Source organism: Aythya fuligula, chromosome 5 (genome assembly GCF_009819795.1).
Source record: "Aythya fuligula isolate bAytFul2 chromosome 5, bAytFul2.pri, whole genome shotgun sequence".
Lineage (NCBI taxonomy): Eukaryota > Metazoa > Chordata > Aves > Anseriformes > Anatidae > Aythya > Aythya fuligula.
The window spans coordinates 35,136,507-35,156,524 of record NC_045563.1 but is presented as its reverse complement, the minus strand read 5'-3'; positions in this window follow the sequence as shown (position 1 = coordinate 35,156,524).

Here is a 20,018-nt window from a genome sequence, read left to right as displayed (position 1 = left end):
GGAGCAGCGCAGCGCCGCCCGCTTGTTAAATTCCAGCACGAGTTGGCAAAAAAAAGTTCAACTTCCTAAAATGCGGCTTTGCCCGAAGCGCTGCCAGCTCCCGCGCCGAGCTCTGCCCTCCGAGGCAGCCCACGGTATTGCTCTTCAACCGATAGCGCCGAGCCCAGGTGCCGCGGGAGGCAGCGTCAGCCCCTGGCGTTAGCACCCTCGCTCCGCTCACAGGCAAGGCTGAGCGCACGCTGCCGAGCCCTCGCAAACGCGCAGCCGGTGCGCGGGCTGCAAAGCAGCGAGCGGGCGGCGTGCACCTGAGCTGCCGCCCCCAGCCAGGGACCTGCGCCCCGGCCCGCTATGGGGAGGGTTTCTGGCTGGACTCGCTGCCCTGCTGCAGAGCTGCGCTGCTGAGGGAAGGCACCACAGCTCAGTTGTGCTCCAGAAAGCCCCGAGACGCTCCGATGCAAAATGGTGACGTTTTCCCAGAATCAAAAAAAAAAAAAGTTTGAGGTCAGTTTTAGAAGTTTAACGAGCCTCTGATCCTGTTGGGCTGGGTGTATAGGCCCGTTCCTGCTCAGCAGGCAATGGGATCTTGCAGCTTTGCAGGGAGAGAGGCTTGATCCCATCCTGGCAAACACGCGTACTTCCCTTGCTGCCCCTGTTATTTGCACGTTGGGCCTTTATCCGCTAGCAGCAACCCCAACAAGCAGCGGTATCTGCCACAGGTGAGCCTGGAGGGTTGATGAGCTTTTTTCCCAGCCTGATCCTGTGTTACCGGCCAGGAGAATTTATCAGAACTGCCTCGCTCAGAGAAATCTCCCAAAAGCCCAAGGCCAGAGCTGCCTTATCAGCACAGTGGGAAGTCTCACCCGTGAGAACGAAGACATGCGGCGCTGCTCATACCTGGTTTTCCTTCAGCGTGCTTCCCGGAGAATTCCACAGCGTTTGGGTTACTGGTCGAGCTGTAAAAGAGGCACGGAGCATGAGTGGCATTTCCTCGGTAATGCCCTACATAACTTATTTGTGGATTCACCATCTGAAAGTAAGGGGACCACCACAAACTCATGTTAATAAAACATTTAAGTCATACCACAGAGAGCTCCATATCCACAAACACACACCACTCCAGCATCAACTGATCATTTATGATTTTTATTCTGGTTTTAGGTTACCATAAATCACTAACAAATACTGTTAATGTGGATTTACACCACACCTAAGCAGCACTTCAAGCCCCACACATCTGAAACACACTCAGTTACACTAAGTTCCAAGTTTGAGAACTTACATTCTCACTCAGCTTCTGATAGTTGTACTCAAACCTACTCAGAACATTAGAAGTAAGCTGCAAGAATATAAGTCTACCCTAAAAACGTTAGGTGGGCATATTTTTAATAAATGGTTGCCAACTGTTTGGACTGTCAACATTTATATTTAAAAAAAAAAAAAAAAGGAAGGCAGGATTTGACATAAAACCATTGCAGTAAAATCTGAGGCATCAACACAAAGCCTAAGCATTCTGCCCCTACGGGGCTGGAGTGAACAGGGCTTTAGAAGGTAGAATCCACATCCTCACCCCAGGCCCTGCAAACACAACTGCAGCTGATCTCTACCCAAGTAGAAGAAAAACAGTGTCCTTTCTTTCCACTGTATTGGAAGTGTCATGTCGCATACATCATATTGCTACCATCCTGATCCGCACTTCTGTTATTTACATAACGCAACTACATTGATACTTTCTGTGAGGGGACAAAAATGTTCCTGCTCACCCTGCAAAGCCCTATTTTGGCTAAGGACCTTTCCCTGTGAAAGAGTTTTTACCTTCTATTTATTGTCTCATGTTTTCCCTTTTATCTCGTTAAGTTTTATCGTAGAGTTGTGCTTTTCTGGAGCGAGGGAAGGTTAGGTTCTTGCTTACACATTCCTCAACTCTTGTGAATTGGAAAGTGAAACAAACTAGACAGCAACACTGAAAGCCACTGATCTAATTTTGCTGTGGAGGGAAACATAAAAGAAACAGTTGGTAGTCTACCAGAAGCCACATGCTTTTTTCAGCTTTAATATTTCCAGATATGTCCAGTAATATACAACTGTGTTTTGTCCAAATACATTAATACTCAAAGGACCAGATTCATACAGATAAAAGTAGTCAGCATGCTCTGTGAAAGAAGCCTTAATTTGTTACAGCAAAACAGGGCCCCACTTTCACAGATATCCTGCAACAGATTTGAAGTCTTAACCCCTTTTTATTTATTTAAAGCTTTGCAGGCATCTCTCATACACTGTTTCTTGTCAGCCCTCCTCCTCCTTTTCTTTGATCTTTACCAATAGTTGAGTTAGCTGAAAGGGGAGGGAACAATATCAGAGCGTCAATGTTACAGACTCAACACCAGCCCTCTACAGACACATCACCAAAAATCTTACACAGTCAGCATAACAAAGATAACCAGGGAGCTACACAGCGTAAAAATTGGCGCCAATGATTCATTCTTTGTAACTTTGGGAATCGCATTCTTAAAAGGTGACCTCAATTTCTTTTTTTCCCCTCTTCCTCCTTTCCTAAAAGCAAAACTCCCCTCTACAGCTACAGCAACAGTTTTCAGATGCCTTCAGACTCACTTCATTCCGGGCCTGATTCTGACTACCCAAGGTTTTCATTTTGTATTCACTATTCAGTTTTCTATCATATTACTCCTGGATTATATATTGCCAAGATATGGGCTCAAGCCTCTTTATTTTTAAATGAAATAAGTGACAAAAGAAGTGTATTTTTCACACCAAAGATGAGTCTCTGCTGCTAGATAAGTACACTAAGGTCTTGTTCTGAAGTTTTCAAAAGTTTGAGGAAATGGAATTTGTTTGAGACTCCAAGTTTTAGTTTCCGCTCTGACAGAGTGCTGAAAATCTATTTAGGGTGGTTAGAAAATTCTTTATGTTATTATGGATTGTTCTTTAGTTTTCCCCAACTGCCTAAAACAAGCTAAAGAACAAACTGACTCAGAAGGAAAATGCATATCTTTATCTCCTGAAGAATGCATATCTTTATCTCCTGAAGCGCAAGATTTAATATCCATGCTCACGGGTTTGTCTTCCTTGTAATTCCTTAAATGAATAGCTAGCTAGGGAAAATAAAAGAGATGTGAACCATTTCGGTGTCCTTTTCACTCCCCTCCATTAAAAGGCAGGGAAAAGAATTTCTACATCTACATCCATTAGGGGGACATGGAGATGGTCCTCTAATTCATCTGAGATAATGTTATGCCTCCTGCCTCCAACTATTCCTGGTGCAGGGCTAAAAGCAGTTTATAAGGTGCCTTGAATCTCGGAGGGAGTCGCTGGTACACATCAGGGCATACCTGCATGGGCAGGTGCAGGCTGTCCCACAGCCCAAACTGTTGCCGAGTCAGTTGGACCAGATGCTACAGGCCCGGTACCCGTCTGGTAATATGGATGAATCTTAACTGAGTGACCTGAGTAAAGTACATCAAGTCTGATTTGACCCTCCAAACAAGTTCCTCATCACCACTGTGGATGGAATCAGGAGGGTCTGACTTCATACAGTTTTAACCACTTTTTTTTTTTTAATTGAAACACAGATTTCAGCTGAGGCCAAAAAGCACAGTAACGTGATGACCTCCTCTTGCCCAGGAGTAGAAAACAGAATGTATGACCTTGCTACTCCATCTTATCTCTAATAAGCACTGAGCACACACCGTAATTCTTATGATTCTAAGACAGGTTTAACATTTGGATTGAGCATAATGAATAGTGATAGTGTTCTACCTGAGAAAATTAACAACTCAGAGAAAAAACAAACTGCCACATTCATTCAAAGAGTGTTAACTTTGAATTTTGCTCTTGATCTGAACAGCTTCACCTTCATTACTGATGGGACCACCTCGAAGAAAGGAATGAATATTTCACTGACTGTCTGGTGACTCCACTGTGGAGATTGGTATTTTTATTCATTTAAACTGGAGGCAGAAGTGAGCTGTGCAGACACAGCTTGGGAATAACAACAGCTTTTCTTTCAGTATCCAAACTTCTTTTTTTATAAGATGTATTTCAGATTTTATAGGGCCAAGGGAACAGATGTTATCATAAATACATTAAAACAGGTTACTTTTGTAGCACACAGACTAGTTATACAGTTTATAATAAAACCAATCTATTTCAACTACATTAAAATTAAACTTACCCAGAAAATTTCCCACCTGCTAATATTTTAATTAACATCTGTCAAATATTTATTTTCAGTACCTCAATTAATAAAATCTTTAATGCTTTCAGTTCATCTTCCATATAAATATGGAAAAAATACCATGCCGCTTTTTTTTTTTTTAAACTTTCATTCTGTTTTGTTCCACTACTTTCAAAACAAATTGGGTACAAAAAGAAGATTAATCTTGCCAATCTATAACTTAAAATATCTTTCACTTTGTAAAAGTTCAGAATAAGAAAAATAAAACCTGAAAGGTTGGTCAAAGTGGAAAGAAAAAAATCCATATTTTTTGTGAGGGGATAAGAAGGCGCTAGCTTATTTCATTGCGCTGATTGGCCAAATGCCAGAAGAAAGCACAAGTAAGGGGGAAATAAAATACTTTGGGTTTTGTTATCTTTTAAAACTTGCGAAATAGAAACAGCTTTAAAAGTGTCATGCAATTGTTTTTCCATTTCCCATCCAGCTTTATTTTGGTAGAGGAGAGGAACAACAGAAAAGTACTGACTGACCTGCCTAAAACACCAGGTTTGGACAAGCCTAACTTTAAAGTTGGCAGACTCCTGGAAATCTCAGTGGACACAAGGTACTGGTATAACACAGAATAGATCTTGGGAATTTATTAAAGTAATTGCAGCCTAAGTCACAGTACAGCCAGTCCTGATTTACTTGCTCCCCCAAGTCTCCTCAATAACTTGCAGTTGTGAAGCTAATTTGACATACATTTCCCTAATCCAAACAGGCTCTCGGGCCAGAATTCTCTCCTTCAGAATTTTGCTGATACACTTGAACAGAGAGAGCTGCAGTGGTCAAATCCCTTATGCAGAAACAGCTTCACCCAGGGTGGAGTGCTGGTTGCTGGGGGGGTTGTTTTGTTGTTGTTTGGGTTTTGGGAGGTGGGGTGTGTTAACACCCCAAGGTGTTCCAAGGGTGGAACAGCTTTGCTGTCAAGGCCACCTCCTTCTAACACAGAGGCCACCTCTCCAGCAGGAAGCTCTGCCATACAACTCTTGCTCCATCCATTTCTGTACCACATCTAAGCCTGCGCGTCAAATCTTCCACAAAAGCTGAGGCTTTTGCCTGAGTTGACAGGCCTTTGCTGACACTGGTACTGTGCTGCCTCAACAGAAAGCAGCTAAGAAGAACGTGTCAAAGATTATTATGAAATTCCAAGCAAAGAAAGTGGCTGACAGGATAATGCTTGATTCAAAGCCCATATTTTTGCTGTTACTGATGCTACTTGTTAGGCTGTTTCTAGGACTATCCTCTAGAGTCCTTGTGCAACCCCAAGAAATACTGCCTAGTGCAGGATTTGCTTGTGTGTCTGTGTGTGCATGTATGTGTCTGTATCTATATATACGGAGCCAGATTCTCATCTGCATGTGTGTTGCAAATATGGGACTACTCATTTCATCACTACTACTGCTTCTGATTTATACCAATATCTACAAGTGTAAGTTTAGACAGGCATTGTCCCAAAAATCACAGTTAATAACTGCTACGAGTGATCTCAAGCAGACAATAGAGGCTCAAGCTTGTTCACTGGTATGCCTGACAGCCACATACTCTTTCCCTACACTGCTACAAGTAGCACTCATGTACACTACATATTTAACCCATCTTCAGATCTTGGTAGGAAATAGAAAGGATTGCTACCCAAGAGCTGAGAGTAGAATGCAAGTCTCAACATGGCATCATCACAGGAAGTTTAGTCTATCATGCCAGCTGTGTCACATGCAGAAAACCCAAGTGCCCTACCTTGCTCTTCCTTCCAGTGTCTTTTCTGTTGTAAAGGTCAACCAGCTAGGAGCATTCCAGCATCTCTTTCTGAAAGAGAAAGCACTGGCATCAGAAAAAAAACAAAAAAAAAAAAAAAAAAAAAAAAACACACAACATGCCACCAAATATACCTGAGGATACCTTGTAACATTTAGAATATTTTGGTGCCTATCATGTTCAGGAGCAATCAAGCACTACCGTTTTAAACAGAGCAAAACTCTGTAGAATTAGGGTAAGACCAAGTCACCTACTAAGGTCAGTGTCATCTACGTGCTGAATTCTGCACTCACTTGCAAAACCCAAAGGGTTTGCCCATCTCACACATAGCAGAATGCTCCCTCCCATCTGGTGTCTATTATGACTAAAGCCCTTATGAAATACGATCTAAAGGCATTAGAACAATTTTGTTAAAGTAAAAACATTTACAAAGAACAGAATTACAGCTGCTGCTGCAATGCTCCAGCCTGCACAAAGTAGACTAGTTTACTAAATTATTTTCTTAGGGAAGATTTTCCCTGCCTGGCTCCTGCAGGCATCAGCATCTCACCACCAAACATGAGCAGTGGGAATCCAGCTTCCAGGACCTCTATGCAGCCAACAGCTACAGAAGAAAGCCTTAGGACTGATCCTTACCTGATTCTCTGTACAACTCTTCAGTAATTGTACCAGCAAGCATAACTGACCTGCATTCTTTGCTGCTCCCTTTTGGCCCTGCAATAGCTTCTTACCTTCTCCTAGCCACTGGCTAGTTCTTCCTGAATTCTTTTATTAAAACATTTTCTCTCCCTATGTAGTAATAATTTCTCCTAGCAATCATAACCATCCGCTCTCGTCATTCTTCTAGACAGAGCCATTGGCTAAATCCATTTAGGGAGAAGGGGAAGGATAGCACAGAATGGTCTGAAATATACTTGCATTTGCTGTGGGTGAGAGGTGCTTATTGCTTAAGATCATTCTCACATCAGACAAGCGATGGATTCCCTTACTCTATTTATATACTTGGAATAATTCACCAGCTAACACTTTTCCCAGCTAAATAAATGCCCACCTCCTGAAATGGATTCAAACTTCTGGAGCACTGAGGTTACGCAACAAGGGTCAGTATACAAAGCACGGTGCCAGAGACATGCAGCTGTTTCCCTCACTCACGCTCCCTCCTTCTGATTATTGAACATGAGAATCCCACTTGTATTCCAGATACAAACGTAAGCATGTTATATTCCAAAGCTGGGCGCTATTCCAGACCGGAGTGCTGGGGACATCCAAGCCTGGCCTACTTGTCAGCACAGCATCAAGGAATGCTGGGAAAATAGATTTCATTTTGCAATCGCTGCATATTTAAATTCCACCCCACCCCCAAAACATACAGACACACTCTAACCCGCTAGCAAGGTTTCCTTTCCAGGCCATATCCTTACACAGATACCCTAATTCCTCTCCTTAAATGAATTTGGAAGACCTACACAGCTTTGAGAAAAGTTGTATCAAGAGAACACGTTTGTCTATACATAGTCACTGATGCCATTCATTTGCTAAAGGTGAGCTATACTGTCAAAGACCTTGTGGAAACAAGACGGGGAGAAGTAGACGTGCAGGTAACAGATAGTGCTGGGGTGCAACAGGACAGGGGAATAATTTAGGAAGCAATGGCTGCTAAAATCGGGATATTTGGAAGAAAGAATCTAGAATCAGAGTGGGATTATACAGCTAATGTCAAGTCACTACAGACCAAGAGCGCACAACTATAGGAGCAGACTGATGGACTTGGTGTGCTGCAATACAGCTGTGTAAGCCATGCAGCCTACATTCCCCGCAGGTCCCTACACCTGGTGGTTCCTGTTGGGTAACTCCGGGAGTTAGTGGTTTTAGGGACCTAGTTTTAGTCTCCTTCATGCTGAACGCCTGGGCTATAGGCGTTAAAAACAAACAAACAAAAACCCCTGCCGGTCAGACTGCTCCCATGTGAGGTGCGCAGCTCTGACCTAAAGGCTCGGCTCTGCCGGAGGGCTGTGGGGCTCTGCCACTGGGATTCACTCCGCACCTAGAGCGGCGTGAGGCAAAGCAGAGCCCTCTCAGCGCTCAGCTGGGAGCTGGCAAAGGCGTGCTCGCTGCTCGGAACTTTCTGCGGACCTTTTCCCCGCGTGGAGCCGGCAGAGAGGCGGGTTCCGCCTCAGGTCAGCGGTCCCGGTCCCAGAACCAGCATTTCTTCACGCCCCCACGGGCCTGGGCCCACACGCGGTGTGCCTTTATCACTGCGGGGCCTTAATTACGAGGCACCGGGGGCAGGCAGCTCCGAGGGGGCCGCCTCAGCCCGCGGAGCCCCCCGGCGGCCCGGCGGCAGCGGCCCGGCCCTGCGGCGCCCCCTGGCGGCCGGCCCCGGCCCCGGCCCGGCGGGGCGGCTCTGAGGGGACCCCGCGGCTCCCTGCAGCCCGCCCAGGGGACGGGCCGGGAGGGGAGAAAGGGGGCAAGGAGGGTTTGACGCGGGACAGCTCAGGCACTGCAAAAGCAAACGTGATGTATTAAAAGAAAATCTGCTGACTTTGAGTGACTGTACGCCTTCACAGCTTTGAAATTCAGAAGATTCAGTCAATTTGTTAACAAGCTGTCACACAACTGCGTGGTAAGTCACTGAAAAGCACCACCTGAAAGCTGTGGCGATGGAGCACCTCAGTTCCCCAGCAGTCCAGCAGCTTGGCGTGGTTCTGTCTTTCAGTAACAACCTCTGGATGAGGGACTATTACAGCAGGTAGCAGGGAGGAAGGGCCGGCACTCCTGCTCTGCATTTTCTCTCCCGATGCACAGTGGAAGGCAGGGCAGAAGATGGGAGAGTGGGAGAAAGCACTCGGCCCTGCAACTGAGCATTATGATAATGCAATCCACATAAAGGAGCGGAATTCAAACTCTGAAGAAAACCTTTGTTCTGGCTTCTCCTACTTTTTGAGGGCTTGACTTTGCAGCCTTAATACTACTTTTATTTCTCTTTAATCTATCATATATACACACGATATTAAATGTACATAGCTGTCATGGATGGCTGTGCGCCACTCTGCTTTTCCCAGAACACTGAACACACGTCTGGCTGCTAGGACAAAGAGGTTACATCCCAGGACTTTTATTTTGACCATCCTTGGTACACATGCAAACACACAAACATGCAAACAGAGTCCCTCTGCGGCATCTGGGCATGCACGTGCAAGCATGAACACAGACCTACCGAGTCTCATTTAACCTTTGAAGTCAGGCTGGAAGCCCTGGGACAATGTCAAAACTACATCCAAAAACGACTTAAAAAGATAGTGCTATACACACAGCATTATTAGTTTTTCTTTTCACTCCGCTTTCTTAGTACAGAGATGCTTCTCAAAAGCCAATTTTGAAGTGCTTTATCTACTTTTGCTCTGTTCACTTGAAATCATAGTTCTGTTTGTACTATTTTAATTATTCATACAGGAGCCAAGTCTGATTTTATAGGGATGATGATGATGCTTCAGGTGAAGAACAAAACAGAAGGATCAGAGGAACACCTACACAGAGGTAGTGCTTTCATGCCAAAATTTTTAGTCAGGAAAAAAATCAGGTAGGCGAAGGATGAAAAAGCATGCAGGAAGTGTCATCTACATGAAGGTTAGCATTTCTTCACCATACAGTGATCTTTAAAGAGAGTAAACCTGACCCCAGTGACTGATTGTGAATCTCTGTGTGTCTATCAAATAACATGAGACTTGTTAAGCACAGCCTATAGAGCCAAAGAAGCATATGAGGCATTTACTTCGATAAAGTCTTACAACACAACAACTTCGATAAAGTCTTACAACACAACAACAAATGTCATTTGAGTAGAAGTATTTAAAAGATTTCTTTTATAAATATAAGTATCACTCAGTAGCTTGCCATGCTCCAAACAAAGACAAAGTGGAAACCCTTGACAAATGCAAACTGAGAATTTCAAGATCAGATATTTCTTGTGTTAAGAGCACATACATTACGGCATTGTTTCCATTTGTCAAACTTAAAGTAGGTTTCAAGCTTATTACAAACAGATCTCTCCTTATAGCTGAAACAAAGATCAACAGGTAAGGCATTTCTTCAGCCTACAAAAAATGTCCTCCTCCAAGGAGGAAGGGTAAACATAACACTCAGCCCAAGTAATTGTCTCCAGAAAAAAAAAAAAAAGCCTTTAGCAGCCTAAACATCTTAAATCCTTCCACTTAGCCCAACTTGTGCTGAAGTGGAAGGAGTTTGATGGATTGCCTGGGAAAGGGACACAGTGGCGAAATGGTTTGTCACCGGCCTTGGCATCAGTGCACCCGACATTACTCTTGAGCGTTTTGAAAGCGGGGCAGGACGCTTCTGCTGCCACACTAACACAGCAAATTCCCACTTTTCCACCTTAACCCACCCAACCCCTCACACCACACCCAGCCACAGATGGGTGGCAGGGCAGAGTGGAACAGCCTGAAATAAGCCAGTGGCAGAAGCTAATACCAAATGGCTGCCCATGAACAGAATGCACACAGAGAGCCTCCTACAAGAAAGAAGGTGCTGTGGCAGGTTGAAACAAAATGCAGTGGAAAAGCCAAATAAATGAAGTCTTATAATTTGTCCATTACCATTAGGAACATTAAAGGACACGATCCAATTGCTACACCCAAAATTAACAAGACTCTGCTTGTTTCATTCCTCATGTGAATTTAGGTAGTCACATCACACATCTGATCCAGAATACGTATAAATAACCAAAACCTCTAACAAACATATTTTGATATTTTAGGTCAATGGCTCAGCAAGAAGATCTAAAAGGTGTACCAGAATCTCTGAGGGAAATGCAAAAGGTTTTTGGGTAAGGAACCTTTAAATACCTTTCCAGGATTTAGCACCTAATCCAAATTCCATAAAAATAACCCTACAGACTTAAATAGGCTTTGCATCAGATCTTCAGGGTGTGTCTTTATACTCCACAGCCAGTCTTGCCTACCTGGTAGCTACATCATGACACAGTCAACCTGGAGCTGACTGCAGCTAGCTTGGGTAAACTGGGCCAAATTACTGCAACAAACTACACTAGCCAAGTGCCATGCTTACTGCATGCTTTACAGGTGAACAAAGCTGTGCACAACCTGGCATGAGAAAGGAGCTGCTGGGCCATCCTACAGGACTTGGGTGTCTCAGGCACTGTTCCATGCAGGTGGAGCAGTGCAGCTCCTGGTTCTGCAGACAGCGGTTGACGCTGACTTGCAGCCCCTCTACAAGCTCCATCATTACAAAGCTCCTCTACAAGCTCCATCATTACATTTCACACAAGCACACCACAAATGCTGGTCACAAGTCTGAATTTCAGAAATGGAAGAGGAAAGATAGTTTCATAAGGCAGCATAGTCTGTCAGTAATGTTTTTACAAAATACTTAGGAGGCAACTTTGAACTGGAACACTTATGAGTTCACTCCTCCTAATGGGTAGGATACATCTAACATGTTAAGACTGGTAGAGTTTAGATAGATACAACAATCTCTTAATGGCATTGCTTATATCCTTAGATTATATCTACTATAACACAACCAATAGAACCTATCTGTGGCACACATTCAGCAAGCATTTGGCAAACTATGCATTTCTTCTAAGCCACACCTTGCATATCGCAGCTTGACACAGGCCAGCAGCAGCACAGACCCCAGATTCTGCAGCAATAGCCAAGCCCTAATAAATTAATTTGTAACTGCAAGTACCAAGCTCTTGCCCTCATTAGGCACAGCCACATCCTTTGTGGCTGTGCTGCATACAAAACTTTTAATAACATCATTTCTAGTTCCTGTAGCACTGCTTGTCACTAGCAGCAACATTGAGAAAGAAATCGGGGCCACTCAATAAACTCTTTCCATTGAAACTCTTTCATTGCATCAAACCATCTTGCACTAATTCAGAAAGGCTGTAACCATTGACTATCAGACAGTACATTTCTAGTGCATTCCAAGTCATTTCATCAGCAGTAGAATCGAGGATCTGGAAGTAACAGATTTTTTATCTGAGCTCTGCCCTGAAGCAAGGTCCCCTCAGTCCCCCAAACGAAAGGACATTGAAAGTAAGCTTTCAGGAAGGTCTCTGTGACAGTTTCCAACCAACTTGCAGAGAAGCTTTTTTAGGAACTGAACTTTATTGTTCCCACACAATTGAACCCAGCAGGAGAGACACTGAATCATAAGACACTAAAATGGCAGGTAAAGCATGTGACAGACATGGAAAAAAGCCTAACTTTCCATATACAACTTTAGTCTCTGAATTACTTATTATGAGTCAGGAAAAAGATTTTAGGGTATAACCAGGAGCTGCCTGAGAACAGCAGCTTGCTATTCAGCCACAAGTCAAAGTCAGCACACTCTAGGCACCATGCCACAATGGAAGAATCTATGGTGTGCCTGATTTCTCAGTACTCTGTACGGTTTGTTAGAGCTAGAAAAGACACAAATAAGGATATCAAGGATGGTCAAAGGTATAGAACAACTTCTGTTGTTTGTACAAACAAAAGAACAGGGCAGGGGGGTCAAATGTTGGAAGAGGTAGAAGAGATGGTCAGGGTGAGATACACTAGAAGTCTATGGCAACCACCAGAAGGAGCATAGCACTTGCAACCCATCTTAAAACAAAGATGTCATGTGCCAAGCAATTTCTAAAAGGCAAGTTCAAAATTAACACCAAAGGGACTTCTTCAGGTTGTTAACAATTAAGTTATGGAATGCCTTGTCAGTTTATTTGAGGAGGGTAGGGTTTTTTTGTTTGTTTGCCTTTTTCTTTCCTTTTTTTTTTTTTTTTCCCTCCTGGCTAGGCAACTGTGGTTTTGATTATTTTGTAATACTTTTAAGGTTTTCAGTGATTTTCTTCAATGAAATTGTCATTATCCTTCAGTAGAGCCAGTTTACATTACTTAGTCTATAGCTATGCCTGCAGATTTCCAAGCAATCTACACTTGATTGCAATGTTTATTTTATCTCTAATGTCCTGCTTTCAGCCATCTACCCAATCTAAGCTTTTTTTTTTGCCTACTGTCATAGCATACTACTGAACAGTAAGCATTTCTCAGGTACAATTATCAATGGACTAATTATTCAATAACTTGGCCAATCTGCCTCAAAGTTTAACCCAAAGAAATGATAATAAGCAGGTCAAAGAATTAAAAAAAAAAAAAAAAAAAAAAAAAAAAAAAAAAGAAGACCCTCAGAATATTTTCTGCTATTTCTTTCACCTCCATTTAACACGATACATTTATTTTTAGAGGAAGAAACTTGTCAGAACAGTATACTAGGAAATTCTTACCAAAACGGGGTTATTCTTCATTTCAGGGGGCTGAGACTGACCTTATATTCTTATCTGCACAAATGCATGCAACTGCCATGTAACACTGGCATCCCTCCTGGAAGCCATGTTTAGAAGACGGACAGTCTCCTCAGGTCAGAAGTACTTCTCTGTTGGACACTGTATACATACCACATGAAAACATTCACCACTTATTTTAAACTTATCTAGAACCTACAGGAGCAATTTTACTTTGCTTACTTATCATCATACAATTCCTCCTCCCCTTTATGTTGCTGTTCTCAGAGAAGTGCTCCTAGACCTTGACCTTACACACATGCACACACCACATGAATTTTTCTCTTCTTTCAGACTTGGCATTCTGAACTGAGGTGATAAAATAAATTCAGCATTCAAGGTGAGGATGCTCTACCAGCTGACATAATTGCACTGTCTGTTAGCTGTAGGAAAGCAGGCACATTTTATAAAGAAAGAAAGTAAATGATATTAGTCAGCTTATGCTCAATTGTTACCCAGGTAGAAAGGAAAAAAAAAAAAAAAAAAAAAAAAACTACACCTTGCTGGGTAATTAATACAGCACAAACCCCATTGTCTGGTAGCATCTTAAAGTCTGTGGAAGCTCTTAACCATTTTATATTGAGTGCTCTGTCATCCTTCATGATTTCCCACAAGGTTCTAATACACAACTTGTATTATCCTACAGCCAGTTACTTCAGTTATTCTTTCTTTGCAACCTGCAGAACTTTCCAGCTCCCAATTAGGAAGTGCTTTGCTCAGGGAAATGGTAGCTCAACCAACCCTGTACACCACCTTCTATATCCTACTTCCTCTTTTAATTTCCATCCAATTAATCTGAGAGCTAAAGTTTGCCTTCTTTTCTTTTTCATTTTTTTTTTTTTTTAATTTCAAACCAATATATTTGTTCTTACAGCTTCAGTTCCACAAAGAAGACATGCCATTTCAATTGTCTTTATACTTTTTGAAGGCCTTACAAAATACTGCTAGGGGTAAGAGACTATCCTCATCTGCAGTTTTGTTTTAATTCAGTGATTTATGTAGTATCCCTTTTCAGAAATAGTTAAATATTTCCCCATAACTGTTGTATATCTTGGTCTACAATACCTTTTTATTTCTTTTTTTTTTTTCCCCCAGCTACAGTGGAGGTGACAGATCACGGACAGCACAGAATTCTTTTAGTTTGTAGATATGGGACAGATCCTGCAATGCCATTCCCACGGGCAGACTTCTTCACTAAGCGTATGTACTGAAATGACCAGGCTGACATCCACACTGATAATTACAACTGCCCACAGTTCACTGTTCCCCAGCTTCCATGCAATGAAGCAGAGTGCCTGTGGAGCCATCTAGGAGATGTGAAACAGGCACCCCAGCAGGGTGAAGGCACCACCAAGACCAACTAAATACAAGTGTATACATGCAATTAAAATGACTGAAGGCACAGTGGTCTAAGAATAAAATTTAAGACTGAGGCCACAATGATAGCTCTGGAAGTATCCAGAATAATGAAAGGGTGTATAAATAGTAATCAAGACATGAGTAGAAGATACATATTATCATTTTGAGCCTAGGTATCTGCAGATTGATCTCTTACTTCCCTTCAAACCCTTATCACCAAACAAATCAAAGAACCCACACATGCCCTCTACAGAACGCACTGATATATGGAAACTAACCTTCCCTCCTCCCACCCTTCTTCCTTCAGGATATACTCCTGAAAGACCTCAAAAAAAGCAACAACTTACTCTTGATACTTTACATCTCAAAAACCTCCCACACTAGTCTGTAAACACTGGGCTGAGCTTCTTCCTCCTCCTGCTCTGTTCTTCCTGAAAGAGGATTGAGAAGCAAGAATTCTTACTAGATAAGACTTTCAATCCCTTTTCTCTCTCAAAAAAGAGACCACTTGAAACAAGAAATTCCACCATACATCTTCATAAACAAGAGAAGCAGGGTGGGGAGAGACACTAAGCAACTAATTTTCGTACTGTTCAAACAATACTTTTACAAGAGGGTACATCTACAGCACAGAATACAAAATAATTGAGCTAGCTCATGCTCCAAGACAGCACTGTTCATTTACTGTGCATTTCTGAGAACCACACTCACATGATTATAATGCTTCCCGCACTCAAGTCTTACAAATTACTTTCCTTCGGATGCAAGCAGGATATAGACTGAGAAATGAAGCATTAGCAGCCCTGTGACACTGTGTATTTAGCTAAGTTGCTATGAACTTCAAAGATAAAGCATTGCTTTCTGAAAGTGAACCACTGATTTCCAGATTGACATTACTGGAGATGTGTTGTTTTTTTTCCCCCCCTGCATTATCACAGGTCTCTACATCTGTTCAAAGCCTTTGTATTTAATATAAAAAAAATCCGCTAAAAAGATGATTCCTGTGGTCTATGCCACCAATTTTTCCTCCAGTGGGAAATCATCTGTCAGAGACCTGACATCCACTATTGATGCGTAAAGCAAAACAGTTCGCATCTCTGTATAACAGTACAACCTCACATCCAAAGCAGACAGGGGAGAAGAAGCAGTACACAAGATTTTGACCCCAAAAGAAAATACTTCCTAGTAGATTCTGACCAATGCTTCTCACTGACACATTTTTAAATATGACACTGAAAATCAATCTTATAATCGCAGCACTTGTGTATTAGATACCCATAAACTGAACAGATTAGTCTGGGAGAAAAATGAAAGAGCTGCCAGCTGACACTATTCTAGAAATAACATTATTTATACCATGAACTTAACCTGCCAACACAGAATCCTATTTTTTCCCCTATGAAGAGGCAGAACAGCAGTATTCAACACAGTTTTCTTGAACAACCACACCATAGGTATACTATATTCTACAATGGCTCTGCAAGGAATAAAAAGTCCAGTTCCAGTTCTGCGTTCTGGCAGTGTAAAACCTAGTTACAATCCTTACCTGCCTGACAGATGATTTTACCACCTACAGACAGGATTTTTTTTTTTTTAAACCAAAAAAAGTTCACAAAAGCACTAAAATTATTAACAAATGGGTCAAGTTTTGTTCTGAAGTGACAGACATAAGACCTACAGCACCACAGGAAAAAAGACAAAGCAGTCACTTCTGCCCTTAAAAGCATTTGCAAATCCCATGCCTTCAAACCAGCACTCTCTCTATGCATACACAAAAATGCAGTATGGAAGTCCTGGGTTTGTAGATTGAGATATGTTCATATATGTGTATGTACATACAAGGTACATATACCTACAGCTCCATCAGGATAGGTACATGGACCAGGAATCTCCTTGCAACCACCCCCTTACTGAAGTCAATAGCTGGGGGAGAATATTAATTTTTTTCTCCTTTTCGTTTTTTTACTCCCCTCCGCAACCAGCTCCAAGTGGAGGCAGCAGCACTGCAGCTCTGTGCACTGGGCTGTTGCAGTCACAGGAAGCGATCTGCAGTTCCTGAGGCAGCAAACACAGCCCAGCCACCTGTACTCCCCACGGGAGAAAGTGGGAGGTGACAATGGAAGATCTCAGAGAGGGGCTTTTACCAGAGACCACCTCCTGGAACATACTGGCCTATTTAATGTGACCCATAATACAACAACTCCATTTCTACCAATATAAATTGTTGGTACCTACCTATGCTTGCATAACCTACAGTAAATCTTCTGACTACACCAAAAGTCATGAAATCCCTCCACTAAAATCATCAAAAGTATAACCTAAATATCTTCACTACTGCCTTTTGGTGAAACCTTCCCGTGCATGTGTGTACAATACTAAGGGCTGACAGATGCAGAGCCTACCACAAAATTTCCAAGTGTCACTCACTGGCATAGAAGTACTTCTTGCCATATTAACAGCCAAAAGTATTGGACTTTTTTTTCCCCATTATTCTGTAAAATTCCTCTTAGTAAATGCAGTGAAGGACTGTGAAAGTGCAGGTGCATTGCCAGCTTTCCAGTTTTAGCCACCCACTCCCTCACGACCTGCAGAGGAGACAAAGCTGGTATGTCAGGAGAACAAAGTTTCTCCTTCCTACTTGGAGAGACCTCTGGTTAAAATATGTAACATCAGCGCCCCTGCACCTTACAGCTATAAATACAAATAAACAGACAAAGTAGCATTGCAAAGGGATTTGTTGGTGTACTTCTGCTTTTTAAATCGATTTTCATAGAAATTCAATACTTGCTACAAAGAGATCAAAACGAAGTGTCCTACAGAGCCGAGAGGCTGCAGTTCTGTGTAAGTGCACTGCTGCTCTCTGCTGGAGCTGATCAGATCTTCTCCCCTATCTGTACACCACCTAGCAGACCCTGAAGGGAGTTGCATCCCTAAGATCATGAAGACTGCTTTGGGAGCTCCAGATTTGAAAATAAAATTAACATAGCATATTATTAATCCTTATATAAATTATAATAATTCATCACCTCAAATGCTTCAGTGGTACAGTGGTTTGTTCCTTCCTCCACGATCTGATGCAGGGGAACCCCAAAACAATTTTCACCATGAGCAGCAGATCTACCCTGTGGGACAGCAAAATATTCTAAGAACTAAAATAAAGTCAAGCAGCAACTTTCATATGCAAAAATATCTAAAGCCCTCAAGAGTACTGCTGCAGAACTACCGCAGCACATAAGGCAAAAGGCATACAAGGTTACATAGGATCTTAATGTAACTGCTTTGATTTCACTGGAATTAAATTAAGGCTTAATTGTACCATTAGACAAAATCCTGCTTTTGATTACCCTACACACTCGTGGGCCCCTGTACACATTCCAGTTACCATAGTTTAATGAGTTGCCTTGAGTAAGCTAAGCTATAACTAGCAGACCACATATATTTAGCCCCCAACAAGTATGAGATAAAATACATAACTTAATCCTCAGCACAAAAGACATTTGTGCAAACTCACCCTAGTTCTCACAAGTGACTGTTAAAATGGACACAGGCTCGGGTATTGCAGCTCAGCTGAGAGACAACACACTGAACTGCAATAATCCAACCCAATGTCTGAAACATAAATTTCAATGTCAATAACAAAGTTTGTTTTTTACAGAATGTTTTAATGCACTTTACAATTATATTTAATTAGCAAATGAAGTACAGACTGAAAGTTGGGCTACCCAGGTATAGCTCTAGTCCCAAGTGACATAAATAGAAAAAACACCAGAGCAAATGGGGGACAGAACTTGAGGTCAGCCTGCATGCTGCAGAGCAAGACCTGGCTGGAGAAGAGCAGCATTTAGTAGCAACAGCCCCGGCACAGCCAACTGCACAAAGTCAGACTGAAAATAACCGCTTGTGCTGCGCTTCTCAAACTGAAACTTTCCCCTCCTTTTTGATCGTTAAGCTTCGTGAAAGTTGGGCCACTATAAAACATCGCAGAGCTCTCTACATGAGTACAGGCTGCAACACAGCCAGCACTAGGAAAGCCTTTGGGGGAACATGACTCAAGGGAAGTTGTGTTCCCTGTGGAAAGGGTCCAAAAGAGGAAGCAAGAATGACTGAAGTTGGGAGTCGTCATCCATAATACCTGAGTGAACTGGCATTCTTTAGCCAGCATTTAATCTAGAGAAAGACTCAAGCAAGACACCATAAGTAATTTTCAAATATGTAGTATGGTTGCAGACAAGAGGGAAAAAATCGTTTTCTACATCCATGAAAGGCAGAAGGAAAAGCAGCAATGATTTTAAATTGCAGCAATAAGCACTCAGGTAACATCCGAAAAATCTTTCAGTGGGCGATACAATAAAATAACCAGAACAAAGTGAACCAAAAGGCTGTTTCTGTTAATCTGTTCTTAAAACAGACTAAACAAACAATTGCTAAGGAACAATGGAGGGGTGGTAAGCATATGTGTGGAAGGGGGTCTTTTATTTGTTTTATATATTTTATTTGCATACATACACATACAGAGCAATCCAGTGACCTCTGAATTCTCTTCCAGCCTATTTACACGTACAAGCTTCTATAATAAGCTTGCAATACAAGTGAGAAAACAGATCATTTATCATACTTCTCCCCGAAGGTAATTCTATCTTGGTGGAGTCAAACCCACAGCTTACAAACAGCGCATTGGTCACAAAACCTTTAACACTGCTCGCTGGCATCAGAAACTAAAAACCTGAAATAAGGCCAGTGAAAAAAAAAAAAAAACAGTTATAACATTACTTGTAAAACATTTGATGTTCTGAAATACTATGTACGAGCCAGAAACACCAGGGAAAACTGTATTTCCTAGACTCCTGGCCACAGGCGTATCATCAAATTTCAGATGATCAAGTATCAATACCTTCGAATCTGTCATTCTGGATCCAGTCTACGGCATTCGCAGGATTAATGGCTTAACAGCTCCCAGACAGTGCTGCTCATGCAGCTTTCTCTGGGCCTTTTACCCTACCCTCCAGTTAACGTGTGCAAGTTCAGAATCATCTTGTGGAAGCTGAAAAGCCGGTATTGCTAAACCACCTTGAAAAACAGGCCTAATCGATGAAAAATGCCTTAGAGCCAGACCACACTGGTCCTCTGCCTTTTAAAGAGGCAAAGAAACAGAGTTCACAGGCTGTACGAGCTACAAGGGAGTTCCCTGACCGTTCCTACCCCTAAAGGTATATTTTCACTGGCCACTTTTATTTCTAGGCATTTTGAACTTAAAACACATACCAAGTGAGTGAGAGAGAGAGGATTTAAGACCCACAGAATGGCTGG